We start from the raw sequence: 25,138 nt of genomic DNA on the forward strand, positions 1-25,138 counted from the left end.
GTAGAGACGGGGTTTCACAGTGTTAGCCAGGATGGTCTCGATCTCCTGACCTCATGATCCGCCCGCCTCGGCCTCCCAAAGTGCTGGGATTACAGGCTTGAGCCACCGCGCCCGGCCTCTCCAAGAAAACCTAGCTTCGGTGTAACCTCCATGAACTGTAATTCCCTGACCACCTGTTTGGATGAGATCCCACTCCTTACTTTCATGCAACAAACAGCTCTTTCCTTTATAGCTTTTATTATGATTTGGAATTATTTATTGGTGAGATTATCTGTTTCAGATCTATCAGAAGGCATATTCCATGAGGGTAGAGGTGAAATCACCTCCATATATTTTTTTTTTACTTCTCTAGTCCCAGACACAAACATAGTACTTAGCACATAGTAACTCAACAAATATTTGTTGAATTAATGAACAGAATATGAAATGGCTGAGGGATAACTTTCCTACTCTGAGGACAAAGTGCAGTTTTCACTGCCTACCCTGATTACAAGCCAGGAAGTATGAAATGCTTGCAAAAACTTCAAGGCTTACCAGGGCCATCTGCAAGGATATTATCCTGAAGCCACTGCTTACACCTGACTAGTACTACCGCTATGCTGGATACTCAAGACAGGAAGTGAGGGCCTGTCAGAGGCTTCTAAGCTGCTTTTCAGGAGAGGAAAGCTTTTAGTTAAACCAGTGGTGGAATACCCTGAACCCTGCCTGCCTCGCCTTTCCACGAGGAAGCACACAACAGCCCAAGGGTCACAATTTTAAAACCACATATCTAATAGATAAATACAGCACCAGAAACTAGAAAGCTGTATACTATTCCCAACCATACCACGTTCTACTGAGCCAGTAAGTTGGTTTAACTGGCCAAACTTCAGTTTTCTTACCATTGAATAGATGTAATATTGTTTATCCTCCTTAACTCATATGATTGTTTTGTGGATAGAATAAAATAAAAATGAAAATATTTTGAATAGGTAGAAGTACTTTACAGTATTATTTGAACCTGAATTGCACAGATAGGGTTTCTTCTCCTTAGCGGCTTCTAAATTAAGGAAGATGCACTGATTTCCATAGATACAAAGACATTCCAAAGACATAAACACAGTGAAAGGACAAATGCATTATTCATTGGCATTATGGATTTAGGTGGGTGGTCAGAAAGAGACAGTGTTCTATAATAGATCTCTGCCTGCAGATCAGGAGACCTGGGTTTGAACCTAGCTTGTCATCCATTTACTAGCTCTGCAGGTTTGGTAGGTCACAAAACCTCTGGAAGCCTCAGTGGCCCCCATCTCTAAATTGCAGAGGGAGGGTGGGAGTGGGTGGGAAGTGGAGAAATAGTAATGATATTATAGTTTGGAGGATCAAATGAAAAGTGGACTAGGAAAGGCCTTTGGAAACAGTTAAGTGACTTAGCAATGCAAGGCATTAGTATTATCCAAGCACTTGTGTGTTTAGCCAAGGGGCAGTCAGAAAGTCGTCAGGGAAAGCTGCCCAGAATAGCAAAGAAGTATCAAGAATGACTTAAATAATAGCAGGGAGAGGGCAGGTCTAGTCAAAGAACAAGTTTCAGGGGAGGGTGCAGCCTAGGAGAGGGCAGGTTTCCAAGGGGCTGGCAGGACCCAGCCAAGGTGGTGGGTAGCTCCCCCCTTTCCAAAAGCTGAAGTGGTTCCTGAAAGCCCTGGATTACAAGGCAGAGGACAGCATTCAGGTGGGGAGAACGTGTTAAAAGGATCCCAAGTACACTCAAGGATGTTTGTTTTTGATTAGAAGATGAGGATTAACTGGATTAATGGAGCCTCATGGATGGAGAATGTGCAGATGCTAATTGCCCCTAAATTACAGTGGATTCCATTGGAATTGTGTATTCCTCTCCACAAACCAAACCACCGCCTGCCTTCTCTCTCCTTCCCTCCCTCCCCACACAATGCTAAAATGAATGTGTCATTGTAACTGAGATGAAAGGCCTTGAAATTGATTTTCTACTTCCTTCCAAGATCTCTTGTTTGCAAAACACAGGAAGATCTAAGTTACTAATCGAGTTCCAGTTTGTTTCAAACAAACAAACAAAAAATGTATTCTAGGGATTCAGTTGCTGGAAGGCTTTTTCAAGCCCTCGTTTCTTGCTTGGTTTCTGTGCCATACCAATTAACTTAGTAGTTCTCAAAGTTGAGTGCATACCAGAATTACCTGGAAACCCTGTTAAAACAGATTGCTGGGCCCCACCCCACAGTCTCTGATGCAGTAGGTCCAAGGAGAGGACCCAAAATTTGCATTTCTAACAAGTTCCCCCAGTGACAGCTATAGTGCTGCCCCAGGGCCTCCCTTTGAGAACAAATTAACTAGGAAAATATCAAAGTGTTTTAAGGAACCCAGCACACAAAAAGAGTGCAAACCTCAAAGTCCTGTGGCTGTGTCTTCTTGGAGAAAGAGATACAATCACTTAGAATTCAAAAAGTATCTACTGTTTCCTAAGTCAGCTATGCATAGATTCTCTTGGATTTGGTAAAGCTTATGGATAGCTTATGGGATCAACTTGCTTTGCTATTGCATGGGAAATGCAGAGGAATTTGCAACCGGGGTGTTTTCTTCCTGGAGTCCCCACCCATTCCTCCCCCTGTCTGGTTTGCACACCCCCTCTTCTGTTGATTATACGTGTCAAGTGGTGTTTTCACAGCTCCACAGCCATCACACACCTCCAGACCCCTGAACACTCCCTTTGCCTTGAAGCCGCCAATATATGTCCAGTCCTATTCTACATTTATTTATAGGCCAGATTTGTGCAAGGCCTGGGCTGCTTTTTCTAATGTTTCCAAAATTTTTGCAAAGCAGTAGACAGTGAATCAACAGATTTTGGGTCCTAGCTTTCGCCTTGCCTCTACGTTACCATATGATGGTCGAAAAAAATACTTAAACCTCTGGGTGGGATTTTCCTCATCAATTAGAGGAGTTACTAGTCTAGCTAGCTTAGTGGTTCTTCTTCTTTTGGGAAAAATGAAAATGAAATATATGCACCTCTTCCTAGGAAAGTGGACATGTGCAAATAAATGCAAAATATGGCTTACAATTTTTAGACTGCCTGAATAATAATATAGTAATAACAAGCAATGATGATTGCAGCATTTATTGAGTGCCAACTATGTGCCAGGCACTGTACAAGGCACTTTCCATGTGTTATATTTAATCCTTGCAAGAACCCTAGGAGGTCATAATGCCCAGTTTCTAGATAAGAAAACCATGGCAAAGACAAGAGAATTCATCTCAGTTCACCCAGCTGGTAAGCGCACAATGGGATTTGTGACAGCCTACACAGCCCTGAAGCTGACCAATGGTCCTCTGGGACAGGTATGGCCCTGAGTTAAGAGTAGACCCAGTTCTAGGTGATAGTTCAATTCCCCCTGAGCTCTGAAGTACATAATTCACAGATTTTTTTTTTCAATCACTAATAACCAAACATTTGGAGAAATAACCCCTGGCATTCTTAAGGCATCTGTGCATCAGAGTGGTCACAAAGTTTACAATTTAAAGAATATTTGGGGACTAAACTCAGAAAACCAAGCCACCACAGTGCCACACTTCTGTCGTTTCTGGGTATCTTAAAAATGAATGCTTTCTTATCGTAGTTTCTGACCAGAGGCAGCTTCCTTTAAAGGTGAAAGGAAGCAGTTCGTCTCAGCTCCAGCAGGTCAGTAATGTGACGAGATAAAGGGCAGTTCCTTAATGAAAACCACTCTGCCTCCTGCCAGCAAAGGAGTTTTCTTAGTGCATTTCAAGTCCTCTAACACCTCTTCCCAGATCAATGGCTTTTCATAAATGCACCAGGAGATCTTTGAACCACTAATGCTTCAGGGGCTGTTTAGGTTTGGAGTCAAACTGTTTAATATAACTCTCCTCCAAGTCTGGCTGTATTGAAAGGTCTCAGGAAACAAGGCAGGAGGAATGTATAAAAAGCAGAACCGCTGCGGCCAAGTAATGTCCCCCGCCTGCCTGGGCCTTCTGTTTATACAAGCAAATTGGACCAGGCTTATTCCATTCAGGAGGGGGAAGGTGGAATGAAGTGGCATATGGGTCACGGTGGAGAGTTGAGTGAAAAGGAATCAGATAAAAGGTGCCTTTTGATCGGAGTGGAGCAAGTCATTTGCTTAGGAAGTGGGGGAAAACCATTGATTGGCTTCATCAACAGATTAAGTCACCAACAGATTAAGCACTACAGTAAAAACTGCATTGTGCTGGAGAAGTGTGGACCAGACTTCTGCATGTCCCTGGGAAAATGAATGCCATTTAATTTAAATACTTGTTTAAACACTTAACGCTAGAGGAAGTGTCTTTTCAAAAGGGACATGACTGTGAGCATCAAGAAATATTATAACAAAGGCTAGTCTTTCTTCCATCTAAAGTCGTTGCCATACTCACTTTCTCCAGGCCCTTGGTGGGAATGATAAAATAATCAGAAAGGTGGGCATTTTCTGAATGTAGCCTGTGTAGCACTGTGCTATGTGCTTTACCTCATCTACTGTTACTAACTCTACTTTCAGATGGGAAAACTGAATCCCAGAGCACATGAGCAACTTGGCCAATATTACACCAATCTGGGATGGGCACCTCAATTTTCTTTTACTCAGCCACCATCCTAAGTCTGTCTACCCAAGGAAACACGATCCACTGTCATCTAATGTTTCATTCTTTTACTCTTAAAGATCTATGACTTGCTGGTAAATTTCGTGTTGTTCCACACACTATCCCTTCATTTAGACTTCAAGCCCCCTGAGGGCAGGGACCATGTAGTTTTAAAATTTTGCCTTCTACCACAGTGTCTGGTACAGTAGAGACCTGGTACCTATCCTTTATTCTTGAAAAGTCAATCTAACAGTAGCTCTAGAGTTTTCGTGTGGGCTTTTTTCTGATTATAATATTCATACAAGCTCACTGCATAAAATATTTTTTAGGCACTAAAATTATATAAAAATAAAAAAAGCCGGCAGAGGTAACAGTCATTAACATTTCAGTATATAGCCTTCTACTCTTTTTCTGATATACATACACATGTAAAGATACACTTTAAATAGGATGATGCTATGCATGGTGTTTTGCCACCTGATTTTTTTGCTAACAATACATCGTGGGCATCTTTCCATGTCAATAACTCTAGATCTTCAACAGTTTGTATATCATAGTCCTGCACGGTGTTCCATTGTGTGGTTGTGTCATGATTCACGTAGTCCACAGTGGATGTACTTGGGTGGTCCCTGATATGTGCTTGTCTCTGCAAAGATGGAGCAGACATTCCTGAACTTACAAATTGATGCTCCTCTTTCCGTCCTTGTTCTTGACCCAACTTCTTGAAAGCTTCACACCCACCACATTTGCTTGGATTGCAGTTCTTCTAGAAATGGCAAAACAACATACTTTGTCTATTTCAGGATGCCTTCATATAATTTCATTTTTAATATAAAAATTAGGCTGTGGCATTTCCCTTCGAACAGAAGGAAGTCACAGGTGCCCATTTCTGATTCAGTTCTCAGAATATCCTAATCTCCTCTCCTGCTGAACAGTCTGTGCCAGGGAGTCACCGCACCCAGGAGTTTAAGAGTCATTTTCATAAGTGCCCCATCTATGAAATTGCTGTGGACAGTTAATAAACCCTGGGTCAAAGGCTAATGGATGCCAGCAAGAGCATGGGGAGAGGAGACAAGCTGGTGATTGGGGGATTTGGGAAATTAGCCACTCACCTTTTAAGCATCCTGGGAAATCACAGGTGGCTATAGCTATGCTAGGGCCAAGCCAGCTATAAAGGCAAAACTAGGGGAGAGTTCAGGCTGATAGTAATACATAATAGAAAGTGCAGGCCCTAGGAGCCTTATTTATTATTTTCCATCAGCCAAGTGAAGGCAATTTTTAGATGTAGACTTTTTTTGATGAACTGTCACCATGGTGATGGAATTGGAAATTCTTTTTCTGACAACATTGCTGTTAAACCATTTGTTTAATTATTTGCATACCATGACTCTAGGAGGCCCCTAGAGCTGTATGCTTCTCTCTGTACAAAGAAGAGTTGATCTCAGGCAACTCTTAGATTCCTTACAGCAGAGAGATCCAAGTTTTCTATATGCCTGGTCTTTACCAGGTATGGATTGAGGCTCCTGGATTCATCTTGCAAAAGACGTTCATGAGAGAACAAGATTGAAGAAAAGAAAGAAGAGCAAGGAATTTACCATCTGTTCTGGGAAAAATGGTTTTGAGCCTCTCTGCTTCTTCTCTGGACCCAACAGATTTGGTTTCTTGCACATCACATCTACAGAATCACCTATAGGCCAGAGATGTTGGAAGGAGACTTTCAGTAAGTACCTTCTGGTACGAGCTGGGAACTCCGGAGTCTTAAGTTGCCTTTTCTATTATGGGGCTGCAGCCATTTCTGAATTCATCCCTTTCCTTCCTTGAATAATAGTTTCTTTAAGATTCCGGATGGATTCAAGATATATATATACGCATTTTAATCCCCTCTCTTAACTCTCCAACTGACTCCAGAACAATATCCAGAAAGGTCTCTTCTAAACATCCCTCCCTGATTTGGGACCTGCTCATTAACCGAAGAGAATGAGATTGCTTCCTGACTCTTCCTATACTTTGCCCTAACCCACAGTTCCATTCAGACCTAGTCTCTGAAAAATTACCAGCCCCAATTATAACGAACAGTTTCCCGATGAGAAGTAATTTAATTTTGCAAAGTGTTGTCCAAGTCATGAGGATCGGAGGTGTCTGGAGACTTTGGGAGCGGCAGCTGTTCTCTAATCCTGCGGCCCTGTGGGGATACTTTGTACATCAGGGTAGGAATTTCTTCAAGCTGAACCAATGTCTCCTCTGTCTGCCTTTTTCCTTATTTTGTCTCTTTCCCCCATCGCTGCTATTCTTCCTTAAAGACAGGCAAGGGGTTGGTGGATTCCAGGCTGTTATCACCCTGCTTCTGGAGGATGTGGTGCGTGTGACAGCTTGGGCAAGGCACGGAGCCCAGGCTGTGTGTGTCACACTCCGTTCCCACCGACAAACACTGCTGCTCGCCTCCCTGTCCAAATCTGACACCACGCATGTTCTCCCGATCCTGCGCTGTTGCTCTGGAAACCAAGGAAGCAGCAGGATCCTGGAGTAGGATCATGGCCGAGTCGACCTTAAAAGTCTCCCAGACATTTCAGCAACTTCTGGTGGGAAAAATGCACGCGCACCCCCTGCCCAGTGAAAAGTTTTTGACTGATAGCTTTCTCTCCCCAGTGGAAAAGTTTGCTTCCTAAAGTTAGAGAATGTCTGCCCACAGCTCATGTTGTGGGCAGGGTAGTATACTGGATGAAGATTCAAACTTCAGGATCTCAGGCAAATTCCAGCCCTGCTGCCTACCAGGTGATACACGTAACGAATAAATAAGAGCTGTCATCGTATCCATTTCAAATGCCACTCTGTTTCCTCTCAGGGTGGACTGGCCATCTTGCAGTCTCCACGTTGCTGAGTTCCAGTACTGTGTTCACACTTAATAATCTGCTCTTGGGATTAAGTTCCTGGCTCAGAGGCTTACCAGCTGGGTGACTGGCATGTTCTTCGCCTTTCTGGTCCTCGTACTGGTTATTCACCAAAAGGGAGTAATTATGCCTACCTCGAAGCTATGTTTTGAGAAAGAGAATTGTATGCTTGAGGTCCATAGCTCAGGACACAACCCCAATATGACCTGCTGGCAGAATCACATTCTCCAATTGTAGCATGCAAATGTTTCCACTGGGAAGAAAAAGGTTTCTTTCCCTTTCCCCAGCCTCAATCTTTCATTCCTATCCAAAGACGCATCTGACTTTATCATACCAGCTCACTTCTGTCTTTAGAGATAGGTAAAACAGAGTTATAAAACTCAACCCCTGACCCCATGCCCCACTCCCACACACACACACACCCATCCCAGCATTATTACCTTTGCTGGCACCGTGCAGGTTAAGCCCTTCAGTGTGGCGGAATGTAGGTGGGGGAACCTAGGAGTTTAGGGCAAAGAAGATGGGTTGAAGATTACAGAAGAGTGAGATCAGGTAGGTGGGGTGGGAAAAAAAAAGAACAGGGGCTTAAAAATACAATAGGAATGAGGAAGAGAACGAGCAAGGAGAATGACCCTATGAAGTCAGAAGCCTCCTAGGTCCACAGAAGTCTAGGGAGAGTTTACTGTAGGCCTCTTCTCAATGCACACATCCTCCAACCCAGAGGCCCAGAGCTGTTTCGAAAACAGATGACAGAGCTTTAGTCTTACAATTATCCTTTTAATGAAAATTCTACCCCTCTTTTTTCTTTGAATACAGTCCTGAAAAAAATTTTACACACACACAAAAAGCTATTTTTCAAGTAACAGAGGAAAACAAACCCCAAACCCACCCATACAACTGTGCTCACTCCTCTGCATAGCAGCACTAGGTCCTCACAGAGGAGCTCATACCAAACCCTAAGTGTTCAGGATCTTCAGTGTGTTGGCATTGTACCTAGTTATATGCATGTACACACTCATGCAATTCCTAAAAAAGACATCCGAAAGGATACAAATATGGTTGGTGTAATAATAACCTGATTAAGAAAGATAGCATGCTTGGAGAAGGGAAGTTAGCGTTTCCGTTTCCTTAGGCAACATCATATACATAGAAAACACCATGTTAGAGTGGGTGGCACTAGAAGTACAAACAATACTGGACTCCTAGTGAAATGGTGATATATTTTTTCTTAATACGTGTTCACCTTTTGCCCATTTTCTTGTAGAACAAAGCAGGGCTCTAAGCTGATGTGGGTGTGTCCTTTTTGGGTGTACTTACATGTTTGAGCTTAGAGCTCTCACGCTATTGTTTCTTGGCTTGGCTTTTGCTCCCTTCGGGAGGAGGTCAGGGCACACACTGGAGATTGCCACCACTTGTTCTCATGCAGAGTTTCATCTAAAACCATGAGGGGCCTGAAACTTCTTCCTGCCTTTGCCTGTTACCCCCCAAAAATATCACATTTAGTAAGATGCATTTAGATATGAGACACACACATCTCTGGGTCAACCTTTCGTTGAGTTTTCAATCTCGTTGTTTTCGGCTGCAGGATCATTTATGTACAAGGCAAATATAGGAAATACATAGTGAGTGAAAACTCAGTCTGCAAGTGTCTGTATCCAAGAAAGGTGACTTGTATTGTTTGTAACATTTTCTCACTCATGTTCACGTTTCCCTTTTCACAAAAACTAAATCACAAGCACTTGCAAATCCCTCTGCCTCCTTTCCAGGACTGTGTCCAAGTTTCAGAGAGTGTAGCAGAGCCCAGCCTAAGGGAGGAGGTAGTGGGCATCTCGTTCATGGAACCTAAGTCTGTCCACCTTGGTGTCCAATGAGATAACCCTTTCTCACTCTATATGCTTCTTCCCTACAATTCTCGAGGGCGCAAAAAATCATCCTTTTACTTACTGCCTTCCTCCTCAGCGGCTCTGGGAGACTCTCAAAGGCTGTCTTTCAGGGAATACCGCTCATTGCCATCATGAAGCCGTCCCTCCTTGAATGCTCCTGCAGCGGCATGGAGCCAAGGGAATTCTCAGAGGCTTGCCCCCTGATGTTTTCCCCAACTGGAGGAATCTGGTGGAGGGAGATTCCTAATTCTGACTGATCAAGTATACTCTGAGCACATTCAGGGTTTAGATCTACAATGTCCAATAGAACTTTCTGTGACGATGGGTGTGTTCTATATGTGTACTTTCCATCACAATAGCCACAGTCACAGTATGACCAATGAACTGAATGTTTCATTTTAATTGACTTAAATTCAAATAGCTCCATGTGGATAGAGGCTGCCATGGTAAACAGCGCAGGTCTAGAATTTTGAAACTGAGAGATGAAGAATTAATGTCTTTATTCTCTGTGCTATGCTGGGACAATTGGTCCCTAAGGCAAAGGTGGGATATTTCTGGTCTGCCTAGATACAAAGGAGTATGCATGTCTTGGAAGGAGCAGCGTGAAACACATAGGTTACTATTTTAAAATACTATCTTGGCCAGGCACGGTAGCTTAGGCCTATAATCTCAGCACACTGGGAGGCGAGGCAGGTCAATCACCCGAGGTCAGGAGTTCGAGACCAGCCTGGCCAACATGGCGAAACCCTGTCTCTACTAAAAATACAAAAATTAGCCAGGAGTGGTGGGTGGTGCCGTAATCCCAGCAACTCTGGAGGCTGAGGCAGGAGAATCACTTGAACCGGTGAGGTGGAGGTTGCAGTAAACCGAGATCATACTACTGCACTCCAGCCTGGGCAACAGAGCGAGACTCCATCTCAAAAAAGAAAAAAAAAAAAAAATACTGTCTCACCATAAACACATAAAAATTCATGTTGCTCCAGTTGATTTCGTGGGCAGTCTGGAACCTGCCCCTTGCCCATCTCTCAAGATACTGAGTCACCTCTTGACAAATCACAGGCATCCTCGGAAGCTGCTTTGGAAACCTCTGAGCTAGTTATAGCTAAAATCTGGTGCTGACATTCCAGGGTGTAGACATCTATATATCTATAGACAGAAGAACTACATCTTCTAGATGAGCAAGTCATGGCTTCCAAAGGATAGTGACTTGCCTTAAGCACACAGTTCATTTCTGGAAGGTTCTGAAAGCCCAGTCTGCCACACTCTATTCAGAACACTTTCCTCCCTACTTCATAGTCTTCTATAGGACTCTAACCCTGACACTTCACTGTTCCATCTCCCCTGGAAATAATGATTTCCTGGAGGAAGGGTTCTCTTGCTCTAGCACTGTGTGTGGCAGGACATCTACTGGTCAGTGATGTGGAAGACAAATTCATTATGTGGGTATTTTAGAAAGTGAGTAGAGACCTCAGGCAAAAATAGTTTCTGCGACCACTGTCCTCTCTGGTTCCGCGTGTTTCTCTTTCTGCTTTACATAGGTAGCAATCCCGATACCCACCATCCATGCTTTTGGAGATGCTAAAGGTGTTCTGAATGAGAAGATTTCGTTCCTTAACTCTAAGTTCTAACCTAAGGAAGGAGGCTCTGTGTTTAAGTTAAATTAATTCAGCTGCTGTAACAAATGAATTTAATACAATGTATAATGACTCAAATTGATTGAGGTTTATTTCTCTCTCATATAAAGACCAAAATGGCTTTTCTTAATGACTAGTTGGCTTCCTTCCAAGTAATCATTAAGAGACCCAGATTCCCAAACTCCTTTACTCAATTCATGATTAAGAGTAATCATTAAGAGCTCTGCCACTTTCAGCAGGAGGCGTTCTAGGTTCAATGCTAGGTTTGTCGGCATCATGGGGGATCAATTCAGGGAAGTTTCATGGACCGAGCCAGGCCAATTTCCTCTCCTTGGACGGAACTCAGTCACATGATCAGGACTAACTGCAAAGGAGACTGGGAGATGTAGTCCTAGTTATGTAGCCAGGAAGACAAGGAAATGGGTTTGTTCTCACTACCCTTCTAAACCAACATTTGGCAAAATTTCTGTAAAAGGCCAGGTAGTAAATTATTTTAGGCTTTGTAGATCATACTGTTTCTCCCTCAACCACTCACCTCTGCCAAGATACTATGAAGTAACCACAGACAATATGTAAAAAAACTAAATGGCAGGACTTCCAATAAAACTTTATTATAAAAACAGGCAGTGGCCAAATTTGTCCCGAGAAATGGCCTTTATTTGTCCGTCTCTGTTGTAGCCCAGGGAAAACACTTATTCCCAAGCAAAACACAGAACAAAGAGCATTTTAAACCATCTGCAAAGAACTGAAAAAGTTATGTCTGTTTTCACTGCTGGAGGCAGTGAAAGAAAATATATTAAGAGGACATAAAAGGACTCAAACATACTTAATTAATCCTTTATAAAAGAGAAATGTTTTCTGCTGTGCTTCGAAGGAAAAGAGTGATAGCTATAGGAAGAGGACATTTATTTCAAATGTAAATTTCAGGATTCCACCCTTAGTATTTTGGGGTCGAGGCCTAGGAATCTGCATTTTCCATATGCTCCCCTGCTGGTTTTAAGCAAGTGGTAGAGGTAGCAGGTGATCATAATTTGCTAATTGCTGCCAAGCCATCAGTTTTTCTGACATTTGTGGGTGTAGCTACTTATGAGCCTGTGGAATACGTGAGAAATAAGGTACTGTGCATATGCAAAGCCACGGACCTAGGTAAGCCTAACTCTTGCCCTCAAGGAAGCTATCAAAATACAAGGGAATGTGAGTGATCTTACAAGTCTTCCTAATTTATTCTTTTAATGAATTAACTGGGGACTCTAACTTATAACTAACAGCTTGTGTTATGGTGCAACCCATGATTTAATGCAAAGCAAGGGGCAAAGAGCCAAGACTTCAAACTACGCTGTGACCCGGCAGGCAGTTTGGCGTCTTTCAGGCATTCCATCACTTGCTTCCCTCCTCTGCAAAGGTCGACCCCCAGGTCTGAGAAGGGACAGTGTTTGCACTGGCAAGAGAGATCCGCAGTCTTGTGGAATGAGTTGACACAGCTGGAAGATCCCAATTCTGAATACCATGTCCCTTCCTTTCTCCTTCCCAGGATGCAGCTAAAAGTTCTCCCTTTGCTGTCTATGAAAGATTTAGCCCTGTACAAGGCTTCCTTCCTGTTGCCCAGCAACCCAGAATGGGGGAGGCAAATTGGCCTGGAGACTCAGGGCGTGACTAGTTGTCAAGGCAGGGTGCTAATGGGCACCCCAGCAGAGAGAGACAAAACTGCATTCTGAGTGACCTTGAGAAAGCCACTGCAGGAGTTCCTGGGGAAAGGAGTCCCAGACAGCCGTAAGCGTGCTCCCGTTCCAAAGATGTAGTCAAAACAGAAGGAAAAGGAAAACTGCCATCAGATCCGCTGCTTTTCCCTAGAAATAGCCAGTCATCTACCAGAGTTGTCGGAGATATTTTAAATTTCCTTCACAAGAAGACTGCAAAGCATTGAATAGTGAAGAGCAAATCAATACGGTGTTTCCACAGTTCACCACCCAACTCAGAGATAAGAGAGAGGGAAAAAAATGACCCAAAGATTTCCTTTTCTGGTAGATGATAGGACTCTTGTGCTCATGCCTGATTTCTTGGCATGGAAATGTGCCCTTAGCTGTGAACAGATCTACATGTTTCTTGAGTCTCCATGTCTCTGGGACGATGTCCGGCATCCTCCTCTCACCTGTCTGTCTATGAAAATGGGCTGTTAAACCCTCTTTGGCTCAGCAGTCTGGCAGTGTTCTGGGCTCAGGTTGATACTCTGGCAACTGAGCAGCTCACCTCCCTGAACAAGAAGCCTGTATTTTTATTTTAGTGCCCTTTCCAGATGGGTTTGGTAAAATGTATGAATTCAGAAAATTCAAGCTGAAAGGGGCTTGCACCGGCTTTGGTTCACTCCCCTAACGCAGACAAGGGACTGCTTCTCGATGACTTCAGTGTAGATAGGAATCACCGCAGGAGCTTGCGGAAAATGTGGGTTTGGGGGCGTTCGCGTCCCAAGGATCTGCCTCAGTTGTCTGGGGTGGAGCCTGAGAACTTGTATTTAACATAAACTCTTCAGGTGATTCTGACGCAGATAGTATAAATGTTGCAGGTAACTCTGGAACTAGCATAAACAGGATACATGCAGACTTCTCCGGGTGGGGGGCGTGGGTGGCAGATTTGTTTTGTGTCAGAATTCCTTCTTGAAGATGTATGGGTAGAACCATAACCTCATCAGCAATAGAATCTAGCAATCTTACCAGCCTGTGTTTTATTTATTTATTTATTTTAAAAAGGACTTTCTTTGTCCTGCTGGAATTTTCCTCCTGCTTAAGCCCATTTTTCCTGTCTTTGACTCTGAATCCTCCTCATAAAAGCTAATAAACCAAAGAAGACTTAGGAGATGCTTGAACACACTAAGCTATTCCTTCAGGTTTTTTGTTTTCTCATAGACAATCTTTATTGACAGACTTACAGACAAGCTTCCTCCTTGGGCTGCTTTTTCACACCCCTTTTGACACCTCTTTAGAGTTACTGCTGCAGCGTGCACCTTCAAGGCCATCCATCCAATGGGCTACAGGAGATTAGCCCATTGCTGCACAGAGGCTTATGGGAAGCATCAGTTGACTCAAAGGAACTGGCTGCAATTTGTCCTGCTCCTTTCAGCCCTGCTTCCAACGAGCCCTGGCCTAAGTGTTACGAATGTTCCTCACGCTGCCAAGGTGGCTGCTTTCCTTTCCTTAAGAGTTTCCTTTGGTGAGAGCGGCTAGCATTTCCAGGTCTCGTGTCTTTCTAGCCCCATTTCATGCCATGCTCTTCTTAGCTCTTTCCTCAACATTTCCGTATTAGGGACCTTCTGTACCTGATGTGAGCTGGGCGTTAGGAAGGAGTCGAAGGGAATGTCCCAAGAGAGACCAGAGTGGGGATAGGTAGGGAGGTCAACTATGTGGAATCACAGATGATAACACATGAAGCAGCCTGATCTCCCTATCTCAAAGGAAAGGCCATAGATGTCTAACTTTAATTAAGGTATGTCTATGCCACGAATTTGCCTGACCTCTTTCCAGGACAAAGTGATTTTAACTGAAGATCCATAATGACTTTTAAAGGCAGACTACAGGACAAGTCACACAAAGTACTGAGTTATTTGAAGATTTAAAGCAATTGCTATCAAGAATACTAGAGTTCTGCAGTAATAATTCACATCACAGGGAACAGCTCAGTATGGAGCTTAGAGACGGAGCGGAATTTGAACCCCACTCTTGCTCTGGGACCTGGAATCAGTCACTCATTAACGCCCTCTGGACATTCGATTAGCGATATGTGTAAAACTGATAGAAACTCCAAAAAATAACATCTATAGAACATTTAGTGTGTTCTTAATGTTGTATTAAGTGCTTTACATAATTTTTTAACTGAAAAATTACACCAAGCCTGTGAGGTCTGTATTATTATTTGTCCCATTTCATAGATGAAAAAGCTGAGGCCCCACCCCAGACAACTGAGGCAGATCCCTGGGACGGGGACGCCCCCAAACCCACATTTTTCGCAAGCTCCTGGGGTGATTCCTATCTGCACTGAAGTCATCACGAAGCAGTCCCTTGTCTGCATTAGGGGAGTGAACCAAAGCCGGTGCAAGCCCCTGGGACAAGGGGATGTCCCAGAGCCACACTTCTTTTGTCCTTTCCTAATACACAGAAAAAGGGCAGAATCCAGGTGAGTATTAAGATGCCTTTAACACTGTGCTGTGGTTGATCTGCTATGTTACTGTGAGGATTAGATGAGACATGTATATGAGGAGCTTAGCACAGCTCATAGTGTACAGTGCTCCAGAAATAAGAATTACATGTATTATATATGTATAATGGATGGATATGTCCCAAATGGAGTGACTTCTCAATAAATAGGAATAGACACACTTAATAATGATAATATCATTTATTAGTCTTTAAAAAACTTGCATATTACATCCCCATTCCTAGAAAGGCTTTCTGGATCCATAAAAATCACTTCCCCAGTAATCAGCATGATACCTTAGTTGCTGGTCATCTTACCCGTTAGCTGTGTCTTGATTTCTACAGCAGAAGTGTTGCATTTCTGTGTGCACATGTGCTTCTGTATTAGACCAAGTGTCTTGGTGCAGGGGCTGTATTTATTGCTCTGTAGCCCCGGGACTTGACCAGGAGACCTTTGCTTGCAGACTGCCTGGCTTTTCTTACTCAGCACTCAACAGGAGACTTGGGGATTTATCTCACAGCCTGAGAAGCACGTGGGAAAAACTGCTATTCAAAACTTTGTGAAGAAAATTCCTAATTTGCTGGCTTCCCTAGTCTGCGGCTGGGGCTCACTGGCCTTTGTGAGGCAGATGAAGGAGATTTGACAAAGAGAGGAAAGAAGAAAGGCAGAGATGAGACAGGAGGAACAGGGGGGCAGAGAGAAAGTTGTGTGTGTGTGTGTGTGTGTGTGTGTATTTTTCTGAGTCAGAGTCTCATTCTGTCAGCCAGGCTGGAGTGCAGTGGCATGATCATAGCTCACTACAGCCTCAAACAATCCTCCCACCTCAGCCTTCCAAGTAGCTGGGACTACAGGGAAGTACCACCACACCTGGCTAATTTTTAGTTTTTGTTTTTGCTTTTGTTTTGTTTTGTTTTGTTTTGTTTTGTTTTTGTACAGATGGGGTCTCGCTATGTTGCCCAGGCTGGTCTTGAATTCTCTTGCCTCAACCTTCCAAAGCACTGAGATTATAGGCATGAACCACCACACCTGGCCAGAGTAATGTTTTCCGTAAGATTATAAAAGTTTTAAACCAGAGAGATCCTTAGAGATTATCTATTCCAATGTCTTAATTTTATCAATAAGGCTAGAAAGTTCCAGAGAAGTTAATTGTGCAAAGTTACACAGCTATGGATTATGTATCACTTTTGGACAGTTGCAGCAGAAACTTCTCCAGGCTGTCCATGCTTGCACAAATGCATGCATATTGGTGAACGCTGGCTTTTGGAACCTCATTGCTGAGTGGCTCCTGGAACTGTCCCTACGCAGAGTTCCCCACAGTCTTCAACACACACCTGCAGGAGCTTCCCTGCCGGATACAGGGTCAGGAGAAAGCAGGCTGTCAACCTGCTCTTGCAGGAGGACCGTTTACCTCCTGAGCATAAAATCAGCCCTGTGGGGGAGGGTGGGAGGGAGGGATGATTATGATGACAAGGGGATGAACCAGAGCCACTCTTGTTTTGTCCTTTCCTAATACACAGAAAAACCAGGCTGGGCCAAATATATCAACACATAGATGGTGTTGCTTTGTTTTTTTGTCCAGTTAGTTGGTTTGTAATTGATGAATAACCCTTATCAATGACAAGGTTTTGCTTTTTGCCCTCCTGGAAGTTTGGCTTTGTAATCTACAAGGTCATTATTGCCACCTTCTGAGGTTGCATTATTTTTATTTTTATCTTTTTTTTTTGTGAGACAGAGTCTCGCTCTGTTGCTCAGGCTGGAATGCAGTGGCACGATATCGGCTCACTGCAATCTCCACCTCCCGAGTTCAAGTAATTCTCCTGACTCAGCCTCCTGAGTAGCTGGGACTACAGGCATGCACCACCACACCTAATTTTTGTATTTTTAGTAGAGACAGCGTTTCAGGTCAGGCTGGTCTCAAACTCCTGACTTCAGGTGATCCACCTGCCTTGGCCTCCCAAAGTGCTGGGATTAAAAGCGTGAACCACCGCACCCAGGCTGAGGTTGCTTCTTAATGCTCCTACACTCAGGGCTAGCCCACTTTCTCTGCCCTATTTTGCTTCCTTCCCTTCATTCCTGTGTGCAAAAGGCACTGTTTTCCAGCTCCAAGGAAAGTGTGTGTGTTCATGTGGAGAAAGCCAGCTTGACATTGGTCTTGACCTATCTAAGTCTGTCCTAGGATTCAGCCACAGAAAAGCCCTGGCTGTGGCTATCTATTCTTTCTCCTCTCCACCTCACCATCCTCTCCCTTAGCAGTATTTCGGGTTTCCTGGCTCTGATCAAATTTATACTGACTTTCCACTCCATGTACTTAGGTATTCAGGCCCTGGCCAATTTTGGTTCAGAAAAATTTCTGGATATATATAGCTGGAGAGAGAGAATAAGAATATATGTATAATGTATAAAGGCAGGTGATACTACCAGATAAAATTATCTTCTTGAGTGATTCAGTCCCTTTGTATCATGCCACAAAGATTATGTTCACTCCATGAGTGTGTCATAAAGCTTTGAGATACCAAGAGTGAAAACATAATCAACTTTCCTTGCCTTTCCTCCCCTTCCCCTTCCTTCCTTCCTTCCTTCCTTCCTTCCTTCCTTCCTTCCTTCCTTCCTTCCTTCCTTTCCTTCCTTCCTACAAAACATTCTCTATTATACAAGCTTCTCTGTAATACCAGTCAGGCAGGCCTCAAAGTTTTTGTGAGGCATTTTATGACTCTTTTATCCTTTCCCTCATCCACTCAGTGCAATAACTAGCACACACAGGAACTATGGCTTGAACAAGACAGGCAGTCTCTCTTCTCAGGGAGCCAACAGCCTAGAGGCCTGCAAGCCAGAGCAAGTATGCAGATCTATAAACCAAGCGTTTTAGAGTAAGTGGCATGAGAAAATACGACAATGTGAGGAAGAGGGAAGAGGTATGTAACTGTAGGTTTGGAGGGCAGGTGAATGAATATTTGAGCAGAGACCTGAATGAGTAGGAGCCAGGCCTGCTCAAAACACATTTGTCTTTCGAGGAGCTGCCTGGGGCCCCGGCTGCCCTGGGCCACCTATTTATCCCGGGTTTAATTCCACATGAGGCTTCACCTCAGAACGGGCATAAGAGGCAGAGGTCAAGCAGCTGCTGAAAGTGGAGTAACCCAATCTTGGGCACAAGTTGGCCTTTAATAAGCATCCAGGTAGCCCTTTGAAAAACGAAACCTGTGGTCAGGTCTCTGAGAGCAGAAGGATCGGGTTTCAGTTTTAATTACAAAACCAAAGAGCTGTCCCTTCCTAGGTCCCATTTTGCTCCATTTCGGCTTCCCCCAGAAGAGGTTTTCCTGTCTTCCATCCTAGGAGCCCTGACGTGCTTACCTGACCCAGAGATGGGCTGCTCTGGGTGCAGCATGTGGAGCTTGAATTGGCCAGGCTTGCGAAATGGTAGGATGGAAGCAGAGGCCCCAGATGGGGTGTGAGAGCGGGTGATGAAAAGCGTGTGGGAGGTGAGGACTGGGTTTGGGGGTTGTTGGAGTTCACGTCTGTGGGCTACAGCTCAAATGATGACATCACAGAAGGATGGGACAACTTTGAAGTCCAGGAGAATGTGCATGTCTTTTCTTCTCCCTTGTCCCCTGCACCTGGCAGAAACTCTGCTCAATGGAAGATAAAGGGATAAGATGGGGATGTGGCCAGTGCTAGTAAAGGACCCCTTTTTAATCCTTCACATTTTTGGCACTTGCTGTGCCTGCATTATTTTGCCTAACTCTGTCAACATTTTATACAGTGGGTAGTAGCACTATTCTCATTGGATAGATGTAGAAAGTGAGCCTCAGAGAGGTTAGATAAGTGGCCCGGGCTCCTCTGTGAGTAGGTCATGGCCAGGGTTCATCCCAGGTGTGACTGAAGAGTCCATATTCTCTACATCTTTGCTTCACTGCCTCTTCATGTAAGCTCTGGACCTGCCATCATAAGACAAATGGAAAGAGGTGACCTACCTTCCTAAAGGCGTTTTCCAAAGTGATTTCTGAAGACATCCGATATGGGCAGCCTTCCAGAATTAGCTCAGTTGTTAAAGGTTTCCTGGATGAATAAGTGGTGTGGGGGGTGGGGGTTGAGAAGAGGTGAGAAGGAGAGACAGCATGGAGAATGATTTCCAAGGCTGGATCTTTTCTTTATTTGATTCTAGTAAATTTTAACGAGGCCCTTAATGAAATCCCAGTGCTTAGCAGAGCCTCCACATTTACAAGTTGCCAGACCTGGGGCGGAAGAAGGGAAGTTGGAATCCTGGCGCTGAGCTTAGTCCTGCTGACCTTTCGCAGCTCAGGCTCTTAAGAATGAGCACTGCACTCTGAGCAGAGCACTCCTGCCCAGATCAAGTGGCCAGAATCCTGACCCCAACACAAGGCTGGTCCCATCTCCTTTGAGGTGGCATCCTTCCACTGACACACCTGAAGTGGATGGCTGCCAGTTGGTGAGACCCTGGAAGGAAATACACACAGTTATCACAGGTCAGCAGAGCTTCATGCCATTTTGCTTCAGGATTATTACAAAATGAAGTCTTCTAGGCAATCATCAGAATTCTCGTCTCATCTCCCAATGTACAAGACGCCCTTTCCTGTACCCCCCAAACATGACTTTCATCAACAGTGAAGAGTTATCGTTTGTATTCACTATTTAGTAGATAGTAAATAATATTTATAACATATCAAGTTATAAAGAATAAAAAATGACAATAAAACTGGTTCCTATCTTCCAACACCTAGTTAAACAAAAGGGGGGGAGAAAGAAAGAATATCACTCTGTTTTTGAAGTACCCATGTTGAATGAATAAATGATATTTTTATCAAAGTGGGCAGTGCTATACAGAGGGCTTCTCCAGAATCATATTCTCTATTTCCTACCAGATTCAGACTTAACAACAAAAAAAGTACCAGCTTTTGTAATAGCAAAAACAGCTGCAGCGCATTTGCTGACAATAACATCAGGTTACTTTTCAAGTCTGGTTGAGTGTTTTCCCTTCCCTTTGACCTGATGTCCATAAGTAAAGATTTTAGGATGTGTAAAACCCTGAGCTCTGACAGAGTGGGCCCCTCCTCTCCCCCGGCAAACGACTGTCTTGAGTGGGCTGGCAGTGCATTCCTCAGCCTTCCTCCTCGGGGGTCTACAAGGCACCCCTGAAAGTCTGGCCTCATTCTTTGCACGGCTCTCTTCTCCATAAATCACCATCCACACTGTCCTCACTGAGCCATGGAGGAATGAAGCCATCTTCCTATGTGTACATAGGTGTCACCTGGCCTGGAAGATGATAAGCCAGAGCATTAGTAGCTAGAGCTGTTACAGTTTTGCCTAGAAGCCACAAGCAGTGGAGACTCACTGTGGTCACCTCTCCAAATTAAATCTTTTCGTAGTTCTGGCTTTTTTACACACTGGAGAGCGGTAACGTGGAGTCAGACACGCCAAAAACTCCAGGGTTCACAAAGGCTTCTGAGAGGCACTTTGGAACTGAACTCGGTGATGTCATTTTTGGGATGCTGGGGCCTGGGCCAGGCTGGGACTCAGAAGCAATTCAGGGTCCAGGAGCACAGCTGGACTGAAGGCTGAAGCAGGTATTGGTTATAGCTTCAGCCTGTATAGACTTAGTATTCAGTGGGCTTAGCTTCCCTGAGCCCTACTCTTCTTTCTGGAAATAATTAGACTCACATTTCTCATCTCAGTAGGTTATAGGGAGAATCAAATGACATAGTCCATGTGAAGGGGCTTCATACTGTAAAGCACTCTAAAAATAAAAGGGTTTTTTTTTTTTTTTTTGGAGACGGAGTCTTGCTCTGTCACCCAGGCTGGAGTGCAGTGGCGCGATCTCAACTCACTGCACCCTCCACCTCCGCCTCCTGGGTTCAAGCAATTCTCCTGCCTCAGCCTCCCAAGTAGCTGGGACTACAGGCATACGCTGCCATGCCTGGCTAATTGTTTTGTATTTTAGTAGAGACAGGGTTTCACCGTGTTGCCCAAGCTGGTCTCCAACTCCTGAGCTCAGGGAATCTGTCCACCTCAGCCTCCCAAAGTGCCAGGATTATAGGCGTGAGCCATCACACCTGATCAAAAGGCATTATTTTCTGATAGGAATGAATCTCATTCCGCAGATTCAGTTTTACAAACTCAAGTATGAGTTTTAGTCCACATCATTTTGTCAACTTAATTTCTATTTCATGATATATTTAGGGCTGCCAGATTTAGCAAATAAAAACACAGGACACCCAGTACAGGGCATCCTATAATTCGTTGGCAACTTTAGCCCTACCCCTCCAGGCCACCATCCAGGAATCCATGGTCAAAATCGTTTGAGTTCCACCCTCAGTCTGGGCCATAGTTCTAGGGACTTGTGCAACATTAAAATAAAGGAGCAACCAAGCAAGTTAACTGTGGGTTGCCCCTTCCCCTTATCCCTGTTCATATGGCACTGTTAGGGCTAGCAGCTCTCTGTGGTCACACTGGGTACCTGAGAAGTTGCTGCCAAATTGCCTCTGGTCCTATGTTTGCCTAGACTTTCCACACTGCCATTTTTTTAGGGTCCCGTTCAGACAAAATTCATGACGTTAGGTCCCCTTTGCAAAGCACCCAACTATGCTTTGTCCCACAAACCCTCATTAGCCTCCTTCCTCCTCTAAAACTTCATTGGTTCACCTCTGGACAACAGCTTTTGGCATTTCAAAGCCAAGGAGTCTTGTATGCTACTTTTCCTTTCTATTTTGCAAGTTACCATCCCCAAGGCAATGAAGACAAGGCTGTTGGGCTACTTGCTTGAGGAACAAGAACAGAAAATAGATGAAAAATAAATATAAATTAATAGTTCAAAATATGTTCCAGCCATCATTAAAATTATGTTCATCTAGCATGTATTTAATTATACCATATGTTACAGCGTTCCTTTCTCAGTCCTTTCCTGCCCTACGTTTATAATTCTGGGAGGGATAGGCATATACTTTATCACATCTGATGTCTTACCTGAAGTAAGTGCTCAATGAATGCTCATTTAACTTGTTTTGGTGGTGTGCAGCTACTTAACATGACGTTGGGATGTAGCATCAATCAGCTATGAGGCTTTCACTATCTGTAACCTAAGTCCCTTTTAGGAAAGGTAGCTGCTGTCAATGATAACGACAGACCAAATATGCCTACCCTGGTTTACTGCAGGTTTGTTCTTCGTGGGTGTCTGAGTGGGGCCAGGGGGCCTGGTGCAGAAAGGTGACCTGGAAAGGAGTTGGTGGCTACACAGAATGCTTGCTCTTCGGCAAGGAGGGAAGAGCCTGTTTGCAAACAGACTCCCACATGTGACATTTGGCATCATTTCTCACTAATGACATCTTTCCGAGAGCCTTGCAGAGATTGTCTGCTGACTCACCCAAGTTACGGTCACCCAGAGACACAGCTATGTGGGATCTGGAAAGTGAATTAGCAGGTTCTTGGTCTCTAAAGGTGCAGGGGAGGACATGGATGTAGAAGGGGAGTTTCAGGAAGAGAAAAACCATCTTCTAGTTTAATACCTTTCAAGGACCTTGTGCACTTGCTTTGTGCTCCAAGATAATTGCTTCCTCCCAATTAACCTTTCCTGGTTTCTCTTTAAAAAAAAAAAATTGTAATTTTGGCTCATATTGAAATGTTACCTTGGGTGCAGAGGTCAAGCTGCCTTGGTTCAAATCCCAGCCTGACCAGCTGTGTGACCTCACACAAATTACTTAATCTCTGAACTCCAGTTTCTTCATCAGTTCAATGCAAATAATGACAGCACATAAATACGTTCATCATGAGGTAGTTGGAGGGGTTATGTGAGAAAATGTGTTCAAGTGTTTGCTGCAGTACCTGGAAAATAATAAGGGTTTAGTGAATGTTTGCTTTTATTGCTTTCAAAATAGTTTATCTGTGAGGCAAAGGAAGGGCAGGAATATTTTCCATTTGAAAAAAAGGATGCGAGGCAGGAGGATCACTGGAGTCCAGAAGTTTGAGATCAACCTGGGCAACATAGGGAGACCCTGTCTCTATTTTTACTAAAAAGTTAAAAAAAAAAAAAAAAAAAAAAAACAGATGGTGAGACACAGAGACCGTGTGGCTCATCCAGACTCACAAGGGAAGTCAGTAGCTGAGCCGGGAGCCGCACTTTGTCAATAAAAAGGTGGAGCTAGCCAGGATCGTAGGTCTGGTCTGGTCTGGTCTAGGCCCACCTGCCCAAGAGGTCTGTGCATTTCTCTGGCTCCTTCCTGGTTCCAGCTCTAGCTATTGCTATGGCCTCTTCTCGAAGCCCCTGTGCTTCTCTGCATGGCTGGGGAAGTCGGGCCCTTGTCTTGGAGCCTGCTCCCAGCCTGGCAGCTCCATGGCCACAGATGAGGTGGTGACCCAAAGATTAGTGCCCACAGGAATCATTTGCTTTTTTTCATGAGTCTAGAGATCCCTTTTTCTATAAGACCCAGTGTTTTCTCTAACTTCTTTTCATTGCAAAGAATGGATCTTATTTCTGCCTTTAATCTTCATCTTTCCTTGTGTTAACTTTACCCAAGAGGAGGATAAAATTATCATTAGTTCACCAAGAGCCACATAGAGCTGGGAGCCTATCTTACATCATGGCGGAACAATGGCCCTCTACCTGGTAATCCCAAAAGAAAGTGTCCAGTTCTCCGGGGATGGGGCTCCATGAAGCTCCAGACCAGACCTTCAGGCAGGCTGGCTGCTTTGCAAGGAGATCTCTGTTTGGTGTCCTATAAGGCAACAGGGAAAAGGAAAATTCACCAGGTAGATTAATGTCTGAATTAACATGTAGCGATAACTTTTTTGGCCCTGAGTGCTTCAGCAAGAGAAGTCATGGGGAGCCCAATTTCTAAAGGCAAAAGGTGTGCATGTGTGTACATGCATTATAACTGCATTAGGTAAAGGCCATCTTTAGTTTTGATTACTCTTGGGAAGAAATGCTATTAGGAGGGGCTTTCTACTTGGAGAAAGTGAAGATAGTTAAAACTGTAGCAGAGCAAGTCAATATAAGTTCAGTGAAGCAGACAGGCTGCAGTATATGTAGGCAAACACACGCAGACTATACACCCCAAATCCAAAATACACACTTAACACACACACAGGTATGTGTCACGCAAACATACTTACCTATCCAGAGATTCCTAGACACTTTCAACCTAATTTTATTTTAACATCTGTTCGTTTTGGATCAAAAAGCACGTAGAATAAGGTTGGGGCCAGAGGGACTGCCTGATGTCCCACCCCTTCATCCTTGGTGATCAGGACAGAGCCCCTGGAATTGTCAATGAGTCATGATGACAGACTAGGAAAACATCCAAAATACTGAGACTTGGCAGTATACAGGTTGTAGTAGTCTGTTTTCACACTGCTTTAAAAACATACCTGAGACTGGGTCATTTATAAAGGAAAAACGTTCAATTAAGTCACAGTTTCACATGGCAGAGGAGGCCTCGGGAAACTTACAATCGTAGCAGAAGGGGAAGCAGGGACCTTCTTCACAAGATGGCAGGAGAGAGAAGAGCAGGGGAAACTGCCCTATAAAACCATCAGCTCTTGTGAGAACTCACTCGCTATCACAAGAATGGCATGGGGAACACGGCCCCCATGATCCAGTCACCTCCCACCAGGACCCTCTCTTGACCCGTGGGGATTACATTCAAAATGAGATTTGGGTGGGGACACGGAGCCTAACCTCATTACGGGTGGCAGTTGGGGGGTGGGGTGGGCAGGGCTGCGTGATGAGAGTAGCCTGGCTTACCAAGTGCCCAGGGCATGCCTCAGGCACCACATGTGTATCCAAACACTCTGCAAAAAGGCCCATGTCCAGCAACAGGAATGGTTGGGTGGGAGGTACTCAGGCTTCCTGGTAAAGCAATCTCTCATTTAGGGAACTTTGGGGAGGAAAAGACAAATCGAGGTGAAGAATTAACTTTTCTTTCTTTAA

At 44.2% G+C, this 25,138-nt stretch overlaps 1 protein-coding gene and 1 long non-coding RNA gene across 3 annotated transcripts in view; one reads left to right on the top strand and one right to left on the bottom strand.

The window, feature by feature from the left end:
• SLIT3 (slit guidance ligand 3) overlaps window positions 1-25,138 on the top strand; it is a 645,016-nt gene that overhangs the window by 272,089 nt on the left and 347,789 nt on the right. The gene's annotated exons all lie outside the window — the stretch shown is intronic.
• Window positions 6,210-10,054, bottom strand: LOC117065488. The gene is made up of 4 exons (XR_004429942.1): window positions 9,447-10,054; window positions 8,820-8,976; window positions 7,943-8,000; window positions 6,210-6,301 (listed from the first exon to the last, which is right to left on the bottom strand). It is a non-coding gene; the product is annotated as an uncharacterized LOC117065488 (long non-coding RNA).

Source organism: Trachypithecus francoisi, unplaced genomic scaffold (genome assembly GCF_009764315.1).
Source record: "Trachypithecus francoisi isolate TF-2019V2 unplaced genomic scaffold, Tfra_2.0 Lachesis_group2, whole genome shotgun sequence".
In the NCBI taxonomy this organism is placed as follows: Eukaryota; Metazoa; Chordata; class Mammalia; order Primates; family Cercopithecidae; genus Trachypithecus; species Trachypithecus francoisi.